At 44.2% G+C, this 12982-nt stretch overlaps 1 non-coding gene across 1 annotated transcript; it reads left to right on the forward strand.

Moving 5' to 3' along the window:
- trnag-ucc (transfer RNA glycine (anticodon UCC)) lies at positions 1-72 on the forward strand. Its single transcript has one exon. It is a non-coding gene; the product is annotated as a tRNA-Gly (tRNA).
- The last annotated feature ends 12910 nt before the right edge of the window (positions 73-12982 follow it).

The following is a 12982-nucleotide window of genomic DNA, read 5'->3' on the forward strand; positions in this document are numbered from 1 at the left end:
GCGATGGTGGTATAGTGGTGAGCATAGCTGCCTTCCAAGCAGTTGACCCGAGTTCGATTCCCGGCCATCGCATGCAGCGGCTTTTAAACCGCTCAACACCAAAAAGACCACTTTCCGCAGTGGGAATGAAACACTTGGTAATGCACAGAAGCTTGAGTCAGCCACACGAACGGCGCCAAACCTCTGCAGTGCGGTTTCCCACCACTTTGAAATTGAGGAGGGACCCTAGAAGATTAAGGAGTCAGGGCGATACCCGTTTCAAATAAACTGGCGTCTTGACAGAAATCCTGAGTTTTTCATTTTATTTCTAGATTTCCCTCCTTTCAACATTACTCGCAGTGTTTTTGTGAAATACAGCCTAATATCAAGTGAAAACTGTCTGGGCAGTCCATTGTTTATGGGCACAGCATTACTTATGATATCAGGTCGGTTATTTTATTTTTGAATCGAAATGTACACCAATCTGTTTGTGTCGTGCACAGACAGAATCTGTTTGCTGACTTCATTCACCCTGACAGACTCTTGAGTATTTCTGCGGGTTGGTTGCAATTCCCACTTGTGGTCAGTAGCGGTCACTAACATGTGCAACAATGAAGTTCCCAGATCAGAGAGAATAAGAAAACAGACAATAATTGTTGCCCTTGTGTTGGACGGTGCAGGTCAGAAATAGGAGGAGTGGAGACCAGCTGCTTTTATATTTCCATTAATGAGCAAATGACTCGGTAAAACTCTGAGAGATGATAGAAATAACCACACGGTGAGTGAAAGTTCAATCCAAGATGAAGCTGAAAAGAAATCACACATTGTTACCTGAAGAAGGAGCAACTATTGCTTCCAAATAAAGCTGTTGGACTATAAGCTGGTGTTATGTGGTTTTTAACATTGTCCACTCCAGTCCAACACCAGCTCCTCCACGTCATCATCCAAGATAGTCATCATGGAATTGTTAAGGGAAGGGAGTGTCGGATGAACTTGACTGATTTGCTTTAAAGGATAAAGAAGAAGGAAGTGTTTGTGATGTAGACCAACCTGATGGTAAGAAGAATACTGCATGTGTTTTGAAATAGTTCAGTTCCTCAAGGTTCAGAAACTGAACAGAAATTGCCGGAGAATCTGCGCAGTGTTGCACCTTCAGTGGGGAGAAAGCAGAGTTGACATTTTGAGTTTGGTACGTCCCCATTTGATGAAGTTTCGCAATTCTTTGATTTTTCCTCAGGCTTCAGTATTAGTCGCCTGTTTATCTGGTGTATCTATCACTGATGTGGAATTGGTGTCGGATATCAAATTTGCAGGTGATAAAACATTAGTCATTGGTTTTGGGGAAGCTGTCTGCAGACTGTGGGGAGATTTACATCAGCTGGTGAGCTGCACAGAAAAGCTGTGAAAAAGGATTCGATCTGGAGAAGGTTGGGATTCAGTGAACGATCACTGGTTCCACATCTATCATCCTCTCTTCAGACTGGTCAACATGAACCGGCAGAGATCTTAACTGTCCCCGAAATCTTAGAACAAAGAACATTGAAAAATACAGCACAGTATAGTCTCTTCGGCCTTCGATGTTGCGCCGACCAAAGCCTACCTAACCTACACTAGCCCAATAACCTCCATATGCTTATCCAATGCCCGCTTGAATGACCATAAAGAGGGAAAGTCCACCACTGCTACTGGCAGGGCATTCCATGAACTCACAACCCGCTGAGTAAAGAATCTACCCCTAACATCTGTCCTATACCTCCCTCCCCTTAATTTAAAGCTGTGTCCCCTAGTAACAGCTGACTCCATTAGCGGAAAAAGGTTCTCAGTGTCAACCCTATCTAAATCCCTAATCATCTTGTACACCTCCAACAAATCTCCCCTAAACCTTCTTTTCTCCAACGAGAACAGCCCCAAGTGCCTCAGCCTTTCCTCATATGATCTTCCTACCATGCCAGGCAACATCCTGGTAAACCTCCTCTGCACTCGTTCCAATGCCTCCACATTCTTCCTATAGTTTGGCGACCAAAACTGCACATAATACTCCAGATGAGGCCGCACCAGAGTCTTATACAACTGCAATATGACCTCAGGACTCCAGAACTCAATTCCTCTACCAATAAAGCCCAGTACACAATATGCCTTCTTCACAGCACTATTTACCTGGGTGGCAACTTTCAGAGATCTGTGTACATGGACACCAAGACCCCTCTGCTCATCCACACTACCAAGTAGCCTACCATTAGCCCAGTAATCCATCTTCTTGTTACTCCTACCAAAGTGAATGACTTCACACTTAGCTACATTGAACTCCATTTGCCACCTTTCTGCCCAGCTCTGCAACTTATCTATATCCCGCTGTAACCTGGCACATCTTTCTTCGCTGTCCACAACTCCACCGACTTTCGTGTCATCCGCAAACTTGCTCACCCAGCTTTCAAGCCCCTCCTCTAGATCATTTATAAAGATGACAAACAGCAATGGTCCCAAAACAGATACTTGTGGTACACCGCTAGTAACTGCACTCCAAGGTGAACTTATTCCATCAACTACTACCCTCTGTCTCCTTCCAGCCAGCCAATTCCTAATCCAAACCTCTAATGCACCCTCAATGCCATACCTCCGTAGTTTTTGCATTAGTCTACCATGGGGTATCTTATCGAACGCCTTGCTAAAATCCATATACACCACATCTACTGCTTTACCCTCGTCCACCTCCTTAGCCACCTTCTCAAAGAACTCAATAAGGTTTGTGAGGCACGACCTGCCCTTCACAAAACCATGCTGACTATCCTTGATCACATTATTCCTATCCAGATGTTCATAAATCCTATCCCTTACAATTCTCTCTAAGACTTTGACCACAACAGAGGTAAGACTCACTGGCCTATAGTTACTCGGGCTATCCCTACTCCCCTTCTTGTACAAGGGAACCACATTCGCTATCCTCCAGTCTTCTGGCACTATTCCCGTAGATAATGACGACATAAAAATCAAGGCCAATGGTTCTGCTATCTCCTCCCTAGCTTCCCAGAGGATCCTAGGATAAATGCCATCAGGCCCAGGGGACTTATCTATTTTCATCCTTTCCAGTGTTCCCCAGACCTCTTCCCTACATACCTCAAGGCCATCCATTCTAATCACTTGTGACTCAATATTCACATCAGCAATAGTGTCCTGTTCCTAAGTGAATACTGACGAAAAGTATTGATTTAGTGTCTCTCCAATCTCCTCCGCCTCCACGCACAACTTCCCACTACTATCCTTGACTGGACCGATACCTACCCTAGTCATCCTTTTATTCCTGACATACCTATAGAAAGCCTTTGGGTTTTCCCTAATCCTACCAACTAAGGAGTTTTCATGTCCCCTTCTCGCTGCTCTTAGCTCTCTCTTTAGATCCTTCCTGGCTACCTTATAACTCTCAATCACCCCAACTGAACCTTCACGCCTCATCTTTACATAGGCCGCCCTCTTCCCTTTTGCAAGGGATTCCAATTCCTTATTAAACCACGGCTCCCTCACAGTTCCAACCTCCCTCTTGTTTATATGAAAGTAAATGTAAGTTTCAACAATTCTGTTACTGTACTCAATTTCAGCCAATACATGTCCTCACACTCAGGCCATTCACTTGCTCCAATTTAGAGGCAAAACAAAAAGAAAGAGAAAAGGTGGTTGGAACTGAATACTCAAATTCATCTCAAAATGGCAGAGGTGGAGATGAAAGTAGCAGTAGCGATGAGGACAGTGATGGACAGCAATCCCATTGTAGTCAAAGGCCTGGTAGGGAACTGTTCAAATAGGTCCAAGCATTGCCAAAGTTTGACCAACAGAATGTAGAAGCCTTTTTTATTTCATTTAAGACAGTGGCTAAACAAAAATTATAGCCAGTGATTATGAGAGTATCTTTCTTTGATTCAAAGTTAGTGAGATATTTGCATCACTGTCAGAGGAGGTATCTGGGAGTATGAGGAGATGAAATGTGCTATCTTAAGCGCATATGAGCTCGTACCAGAAGCCAAGGGACAATGTAGTGGTTCTGTTCGCCGAGCTGGAAGTTTTTGTTGCAAACGTTTCGTCCCCTGGCTAGGAGACATCATCAGTGCTCTGGAGCCTCCTGCGAAGTGCTTCTTTGATGTTTCTTCCGGCATTTATAGTGGTCTGTCCTTGCCACTTCCGGGTGTCAGTTTCAGCTGTCTGCTGTAGTGATTGGTATATTGGGTTCAGGTCGATGTGTCTGTTGATGGAGTTTGTGGATGAATGCCATGCCTCTAGGAATTCCCTGGCTGTTCTCTGTCTGGCTTGCCCTATGATAGTAGTGTTTTCCCAGTCGAATTCATGTTGCTTGTTGTCTGAATGTGTGGCTGCTAGGGATAGCTGGTCGTGTCGTTTCATGGCTAGTTGGTGTTCATGTATGCGGATTGTTAGCTGTCTTCCTGTTTGTCCTATATAGTGTTTTGTGCAGTCCTTGCATGGTATTTTATAAACTACATTAGTTTTGCTTATGTTGGGTATTGGCTCCTTTGTTCTAGTAAGTTGTTGTCTGAGCGTGGCTGTTGGTTTGTGTGCCATTATGAGTCCTAGGGGTCGCAGTAGTCTGGCTGTCAGTTCTGAAACGCTCCTGATGTATGGTAGTGTGGCTAGTCCTTTTGGTTGTGGCATGTCCTCGTTCCGTGGTCTATCGCTTAGGCATCTGTTGATAAAGTTGCGCGGGTATCCGTTTTTGGCGAATACCTTGTATAGGTGTTCCTCTTCCTCTTTTCGCAGTTCTGGTGTACTGCAGTGTGTTGTAGCTCTTTTGAACAGTGTCCTGATGCAGCTTCGTTTGTGTGTGTTGGGGTGGTTACTTTCATAGTTTAGGACTTGGTCTGTGTGTGTTGTTTTCCTGTGTACCCTTGTGGTGAATTCTCCGTTCGGTGTTCTCTGTACTATCACGTCTAGGAATGGGAGTTGGCTATCCTTTTCTACTTCTCTCGTGAATCGGATTCCTGTGAATGTGGCGTTGATGATCTGGTGTGTTTTTTCTATTTCCGTGTTTTTGATGATTACGAAAGTGTCATCGACATATCTGACCCAGAGTTTGGGTTGAATTTGTGGTAGGGCTGTTTGTTCTAACCTTTGCATAACTGCCTCTGCTATGAGTCCCGAGATTGGTGATCCCATGGGTGTTCCGTTGATTTGTTCGTATATCTGATTGTTGAATGTAAAGTGTGTAGTGAGGCATAAGTCCAGTAGTTTAAGTATGCCGTCTTTGTTGATAGGTTCCGCCTCCTGGTTTCTGTTATGTATGTCCAGTAGGTTGGCTATTGTTTCTCTGGCTAGGGTTTTGTCAATCGAAGTGAACAGTGCTGTCACGTCGAATGAGATCATGGTTTCTTCTTTGTCTGTGTGTGTATTCCTGATGGCGTCCAAGAATTCCTGTGTTGATTGTATGGAGTGTTTGGATCCGCTGACCAGGTGTTTCAGTTTCTGTTGTAGTTCTTTGGCCAGTTTGTATGCTGGTGTCCCTGGTAGTGATACTATGGGTCTGAGTGGGATGTCTGGTTTGTGTACTTTGGGTAGTCCATAGAATCTGGGGGTGTTGTTGCTTTCCGGTTTCATTCTTCGTAGGTCCGCTTTGGTTATCTGTCCGTTTTTTTTGTAGAGTCCTTAGAGTGTTATTTATTCTATTGGTGAGTTGTGGCGTGGGGTCCGAATCCTTCATTTGGTAGGTGTTGGTGTCTGCTAGTCGGTGTTGTGCTTTTTTGATGTAGTCTGATTTATCTAGGATGACAGTCATTCTGCCTTTATCTGCTGGTAGTATGATTATGTTCTTATCATTTCTTAGTGCTTTCAGTGCTTCCCTCTCCTTGGTGTTGAGGTTATGTGTTTGTCTTTTTCTTATCATCATAGGTACGACCGTTTGTCTCACTGTTTGTTGTGTCTCTTCAGTCAGTCCATTGTTCCTGAGTGTGCATTCTAGTGCTGCTAGGAAGTCTGCTGTCTTGGCGTCCCTGTGGTTGTAGTTGAGTCCCTTGGTCAGTATAGTTCTTTCCATGTCTGTGAGCTGTTTGTGGGAGAAGTTTTTAACCAAGGTGTGTGTTGTAGTGTCCTCTTTTTTGTGTGTTAGTTTGGCCAGTTTTTCTTTTAATGCCGTTTTTTTGCGATGTGTTGTCCTGTTCTGTCCTATAGTGACAGCATGTTCTATGGCCCGGGTCCATTCATGATTAGCGGTCTTTGAAATTAACGACTTTTGGCGCGCAATTTCTTGTTTGTATTTGTGCAGTCGGTTGTGAGCGTCTGTGATCATTACCTGGATCATCCTGAGTCCGTTCTGCTTGGCTGTTTCCCTGCACAAATACAAACAAGAAATTGCACGCCAAGAACTGCGAAAAGAGGAAGAGGAACACCTACACAAGGTATTCGCCAAAAACGGATACCCGCGCAACTTTATCAACAGATGCCTAAGAGATAGACCACGGAACGAGGACATGCCACAACCAAAAGGACTAGCCACACTATCATACATCAGGAGCGTTTCAGAACTGACAGCCAGACTACTGCGACCCCGAGGACTCATAACGGCACACAAACCAACAGCCACGCTCAGACAACAACTTACTAGAACAAAGGAGCCAATACCCAACATAGCAAAACTAATGTAGTTTATAAAATAGCATGCAAGGACTGCACAAAACACTATATAGGACAAACAGGAAGACAGCTAACAATCGGCATACATGAACACCAACTAGCCACGAAATGACACGACCAGCTATCCCTAGCAGCCACACACTCAGACAACAAGCAACATGAATTCGACTGGGAAAACACTACTATCATAGGGCAAGCCAGACAGAGAACAGCCAGGGAATTCCTAGAGGCATGGCATTCATCCACAAACTCCATCAACAGACACATCGACCTGGACCCAATATACCAATCACTACAGCGGACAGCTGAAACTGACACCCGGAAGCGGCAAGGACAGACCACTATAAATGCCGGAAGAAACATCAAAGAAGCGCTTCGCAGGAGGCTCCAGAGCACTGATGATGTCTCCTAGCCAGGGGACGAAACGTTTGCAACATAAACTTCCAGATCGGCGAACAGAACCACTGCAACAAGCACCCGAGCTACAAATCTTCGCACAAACTTTGCCAAGGGACAATGTTTCAGTGCTAAGGACGGACCCTGGTCAAACACACATTGGGTTTGAAAATGTGAAGCAAAGTAATTTCGATAGATCGATAAAGGCATTGAAATAGATCAAGGTATGATGCTCTTTGATGATTAGTTTGGAGGAGTTCAAATGTGGAAGAGCAAAGAATTCAGACTTCAAGATTAGGAGCAAAAATGCCTATGAGTTAGTTCATAAATCAAAGTTGGTTTCTAATATCAATTTCAATCTTTGAGGGATAGAAATTGGGGAAAAGAGAAGTTTTCAGGTAGTGAGGTAAAGGGGGATCACGTTGAAGATACTTTATCACAGGGTGAAAACGTACCATGAGGGGAAACTGAAGTAAAAAATCTCAGGTGTTTTCATTGAAGTTGTAGTGTTGATAGTTTAGAAAAAGCACTGAGAATGCAGAGAGGAAACAGAATAAGCCAGCGAGTTTTGTTGAAGTGGTAAAGGAAAGCACAGTGGAAGCTAAAATGCTGCAAAAGAATGTACAGCCTGGTCAGGGGTTGGTTGAGAAGAATGTGCCAGATCTCTAAAGAATTTACTGGCATGGATAAAGTTTACTCCAATGTGCCAGAGGAGTATGTAAAGAAATTAAGATTTTAAGAGATACAGGAGCAAGTTGATCTTTGATGAGAGATGTGATATATACTTCAGAAAGAGTATTGCTAGAGAAGGTGGCAGTATGTGGAATTCATGGTGAGAAGAGCAGTGTTCCATGATATAAAGTGGGGGTGCAGGATCTGGTGAAAAATAGTGTCGAAGTGGTAGGGGTAATAGAGAGATTCTCAGTTCCAGAAATACAATTTATCTTTGGTGATGACATAGGTGCATCAAGGGGCAGGCTGGGAGAGTGATGCCTACTGTGGTTGAAAAGCTATTGGAAAATCAGGCAACTAGGTTTTACAGGAAGTATGTCCAGGTTTTTGTTTCTCTGGGAAAAGGTCACAAAGCCACAGGAGGAGAAATCAAAGAAAAGAGATAAGTTCAATTATCAGAAACTATGTTTGATCAAATAGTTGGGGGGGGGGGTGGGGGGATGGCAGGGGAAAAACAAGAACAGGTGGCGAATGAATTGGATATTTTTAGGTCAGAAAAATTAGCTGAGTTCCAGTGGAAAGATGAAAAACTAAAGCAGCTGTATCCAAAATCAATATAGAAGAAGAATCTGAGTGTATCCCAGACTGTTCATTTCCTCAGAGGAGAAAGTGAGGACTGCAGCTGCTGGAGATCAGAGCTGAAAATGTGGTGCTGGAAAAGCACAGCAGGTCAGGCAGCATCCAAGGAGCAGGAGAATCGACATTTCGGGCGTGAGCCCGAACCAACCACTTTATTCCTGAAGCAGGGCTCATGCCTGAAACGTCGATTCTCCTGCTCCTTGTTCATTTCCTCACCAAGATGTCATTTATCAGAAAGTGAGAGCAGATGAAAAATGGGCAGAAGTTCATCAGATCGTATGGAAAGGAAATGTTGCAGGTAGCAATGAATTACCAGCAGGAGGTCATTTGGGAGTAAGAAAAACTCAGTTCAAAAAGCAAACTTTTATTTTGGTCTGGACTGCACAAGGATGTGCTTGCATTTGCCAGACACATCATACATTTCAGGCAATTGGGTAATCTCAGGCAGTGATAAAATCAACACTTTTAACACCCATTGCAGCATTTGAAGAGCCTTTTACAAGAGTTTTAATTGATTGTGTAGGACCCCTACCTTAAACAAAAAGTGGAAATCAATACTTGTTAACCATAATTGACGTATCTACTAAAATTCCAGAGGCCACAGTATCATGGCTAAAAAGATTGTAGAAGGGCTACTCAATTTTTTTTAATCAAATACAGACTACCCACAGAGATACAATCAGATTAAGGTAAAATTTTACATCAAAGATATTCAAGGAAATATTCAACAATAGTAGTTCTAAAACAATTCAAATCCACTGCATACCATCCAGAATTGCAGGAAGCATTGAATGGTGGCATCAAAATTTAAAGACCATGTTCAGGGGTTATAGTCAAGGTCCTCCAGAGGATTGGGATAAAGGAATTCCATTTGTACTCTGTGTAATTAAGTATGCACCTAATGAATCAAGTAAATTCAGTTTATTTGAATTACTTTTCGGGCATGAGTTGATAATTAATTAAGGAGAAATTGGTGAGTCTGAGTTCAGAGACCAGATATTTGGATTATGTGTAAAATTTTAGGGAGCGATTAAATAGCATGGGTGAGTTGGTTAGACATTATTTGAAAGTAGCACAGCATGTAATGAAACAGGAGGCAGTCAAAATAATTTAGTCCTGGGCTCTAGTGGCACAGGGGGCAGTGTCTCTGCTTCTGGGTCACAAGGCTCATGTTTGAATGTCACCCCAGAAGGTGTGTTGTAGGATTTTCAAGCAGGTTGATAAAACATGAATAAAACACCCTGCTAAGCCTCATTTTGGCTGCTGGGTCCCCAAATGGACAAGCCTATTCTACGTGATCACTTTCTCCTCATTCTGCTCAGCCCTTAGCCTGTTCCCATTTCCGATGTAAAGTTCTTGTTTGAGATCAGAAGCTTTTTTCCAGGTCAAAAATTCTATGCAAGTACCTGTATCCATTTCCACTCTTGAAGATACCAAATTTTCTCTCCTGTTCAAACCTTTAGCCATGGTGGTGTTACACCTTCCCAAATAATAATACTCTGGAACAAAAAAAATGGAGTGTTTTTGAATACATTAAATTGCCCATTAAACCTTCCTCTGTGTCAATACAATTGCTGTTAGCTTGGGAACTGTACATTTACAATTTGCCAGCATTTGGTCCATATCTTTGTAAACCTTTCCCAACCATGTCCTTGTCCAAATGTCTTTTAAATGTTATAATTGTACCCACCTCTACATACAGTATCCTGTGTGAAAAAGTTGCCTCTCAGGTCCCTTTTAAACCTATGCCCTCTAGGTTTGGAAACCCCCAACCTGGGGTAAAGACCTTTGCTATTAACCTTAGCCATCCCCTTCATGATTTGATAAACCTCTATAAGGTCACCCCTTGCACCCCAGGAAAAGAAATCACAGCCTAACCAGCCTGTTGTTATAACTCAAATATTCTCATCTTTGTAACATCCCAGTAAGTCTTTTTTGCACTCTTCCAAGTTAATAACATTCTTCCTCTAGCAGGGCGACCTAAATTATAGGCAGTAGTCCACACATGGCTTTGGTCCTGACCAATTAAGGCAAGTGTTCCAAACACTTCCTTCAGCACTCTGTCTTCCATTTTCAACGAACTTAGAACATAGAACAATACAACGCAGAACAGGCCCTTCAGCCCTCGATGTTGTGCTGATCTGTGAACTAAGTTAAGCCCATCCTCCTACACTATCCCATCATTATCCATTATTTGGAGATGCTGGTGTTGGACTGGAGTGTCCAAAGTTAAAAATCACACAACACCAGGTCATAATCCAACAGGTTTAATTGGAAAGCTAATGTGCTTCCAGTTACACCTGTTGGACTATGACCTGGTGTTGTGTGATTTTCAACTCCATCATTATCCATGCGCTTATCCAAGGATTGTTTAAATCACCCTAATGTGGCTGAGCTAACTACATTCTGGATTAGTGGGACTGGAAAAGCACAGCACTTCAGGCGGCATCCGTGGAGTAGTAAAAGCGACATTTCGGGCAAAAGCCATTGGCAGGCAGGGCATTCCACACCCTTATCACTCTCTGAGTAAAGAACCTGTCTCTGACATCAGTCTTAAGCCCCTCAATTTGTTGCTATGCCCCCTCGTACAAACTGGTGTCATCATCCTAGGAAAACGACTTTCACTATCTACCCTATCAAATCTTCTGATCATCTTGTATGCCTCTACCAAATCCTCTCTTAGCTTTCTTCTTTCCAATGAGAACTGACCCAAGTCTCTCAGCCTTTACTCATAAGAGCATCCCTCCAAACCAGGCAACATCCTGGTAAATCTCCTCTGCACCCTTTCCAATGCTTCCACATCCTTCCTGTAATGGGGCGACCAGAACTGTACACAATATTCCAAGTACGGCCGCACCAGCGTTTTGTATAGTACGTGCACGTCAAGGTCTCTGCTTGTCAGCAATCCCCAGGGCCCTACCATTTGCCGTGTAAGTCCTCTCCTTTTTTTTATATAGTGTGAGGCAATGCCAGTATACTGCATCAGCACAACTTTAGCAGCTGCAAAGAAATGACAGACATTAAACTGCACATGAGGCATCTGATGGAGATTGGCTTCCCAGGTCACACAGTATCTAATCTCACTGGCTCCAACCCCCCACCTCCCCCTGCTGCCATCTAAGTGCGTCTGGTCTCACTGGCTCCAACTGCCCACCCACCGCACAGGGTCACATAACGTCTGATCTCACACCTTCGCCAGGTCGTAGAGTCATAGAGATTTATAGCCACGGAAACAGACCCTTTCTATCAAACTCGTCCATGCTGACCAGATTAATCTGGTCCCATTTGCCAGCATTTGACCTATATCCCTCTAAATCCTTTCTATTCATATACCCATCCAGATTACTTTTAAATGTTTTTCATTGTACCAGCCTCCACCACTTCCTCTGGCAGCTCATTACAGATCTCAATAAAAACATGGAATCAAGATGAACCCACTCCACTTACTATTGTAGATTTATAGAACAAAATAGGAAGGTTACAATTTAAAAGTAGCTGCTTAATTGTCCCTTTGCTGGGAGCTCCACACTCTCTGATCTCTCTATCTCCATTCTCCCTGGGTCACACACTGCCTGCTCAGTGATAGGAGCTCCATGCTCCTCAAGACGGGAGTTTCTATATTTTTCCCCCCATGTGGAAACTGCAGTTGGACTTCCCGGAACAATCTGTGCTTGTAGTAACACTACAGTATGACTACATATCCTCACTATAATCTTCCACTAGCAGAAAGAACACCAATCCCATTTCTCACCGTCTTCACAAACCAACCAGCAACTTCCCTCCGACTGCAGCCAACACCAGCTTCCGGGTGCATGAAACGGCTACATTGTTATGGGGCGGGGCTTAGATCCTGGTCTGTCCGATTCGATCGCGAGGCTGTCATTTTTCCGGTTCTAGCCAATGGGAGGCTGGAGAGGACCAGTCTACTGACGTTCTTATGATCCGATTGGTCAGCTTTGTTGGAATGGATTAGTGGTGCTGGAAGAGCACAGCAGTTCAGGCAGTATCTAAAGTGCAGCGAAATCGACGTTTCAGGCAAAAGTCCTTCATCAGGAATAAAGGCAGAGAGCCTGAAGCGTGGAGAGATAAGCCAGAGGCGTGTGGGGGTGGGGAGAAAGTAGCATAGAGTACAATGGATGGGCGGGGGGGGGGAATGAAGGTGATAGGTCAGGGAGGAGACGGTGGAGTGGATAGGTGGAAAAGGAGGTAGGCAGGTAGGACAAGCCTGGACAATCATGGGGACAGTGCTGAGCTGGAAGTTTCGAACTAGGGTGAGGTGGGGGAAGGGGAAATGAGGAAACTGTTGAAGTCCACATTGATGCCTGAGTTTGAAGTGTTTCGAGGCGGAAGATGAGGCATTCTTCCTCCAGGCATCTGGTGGCGAGGGAGCGGCGGTGAAGGAGGCCCAGGACTTCCATGTCCTCGGCAGAGTGGCAGGAGGAGTTGAAATGTTGGGCCACGGGCCGGTGTGGTTGATTGGTGCGGTTGTCCCGGAGATGTTCCCTAAAGCGCTCTGGTAGGAGACGCCCAGTCTCCCCAATGTATCGGAGACCGCATCGGGAACAACGGATACAATAAATGATATTAGTGGATGTGCAGGTAGAACTTTGATGGATGTGGAAGGCTCCTTTAGGGCCTTGGATAGAGGTGAGGTAGAAGGTTCCTGCGG

The sequence above is a fragment of the Hemiscyllium ocellatum genome, unplaced genomic scaffold (assembly GCF_020745735.1).
Source record: "Hemiscyllium ocellatum isolate sHemOce1 unplaced genomic scaffold, sHemOce1.pat.X.cur. scaffold_1309_pat_ctg1, whole genome shotgun sequence".
Classification (NCBI taxonomy): Eukaryota; Metazoa; Chordata; class Chondrichthyes; order Orectolobiformes; family Hemiscylliidae; genus Hemiscyllium; species Hemiscyllium ocellatum.